The 337-nt window shown below is 71.5% G+C and overlaps 1 protein-coding gene across 1 annotated transcript in view; it reads right to left on the bottom strand.

Annotated features, from left to right (window-relative positions):
* The window catches only part of LOC119586824, a gene marked incomplete in the record, with an annotated part of 127,989 nt that overhangs the window by 68,843 nt on the left and 58,809 nt on the right, over positions 1-337 (bottom strand).

Genomic DNA, 337 nt, shown 5'->3' with positions numbered 1-337 from the left:
AGCAGACAGCGGTGTTATCTTACGGTGAGTCACAGACACCTTGGCCGCGCCTTACGCTCTTTGGCCCTGACACTGTTGGCGGCGTGGCACGCTACTCTGCCACCGTGCCAGCCACCCCCTCTACCCTTCTCCCCGTCCCTGCCCCTTGCCCCTCCCCCCGTCCCTGCCCCTCTCCCCTCCCCCCGTCCCTGCCCCCTGCCCCTCCCTCCGTCCCTGCCCCTCTCCCCTCCTCCGTCCCTGCCCCTCTCCCCTCCTCCGTCCCTGCCCCCTCCCCTCCTCCGTCCCTGCCCCCTCCCCTCCCCCCGTCCCTGCCCCTTCCCCCTCCAACCCACCTGGT

The sequence above is a fragment of the Penaeus monodon genome, chromosome 22, assembly GCF_015228065.2.
Source record: "Penaeus monodon isolate SGIC_2016 chromosome 22, NSTDA_Pmon_1, whole genome shotgun sequence".
NCBI lineage: Eukaryota > Metazoa > Arthropoda > Malacostraca > Decapoda > Penaeidae > Penaeus > Penaeus monodon.
Note: the sequence above shows the minus strand (reverse complement) of the source record. Positions and strands in the feature narration are given on the sequence as shown.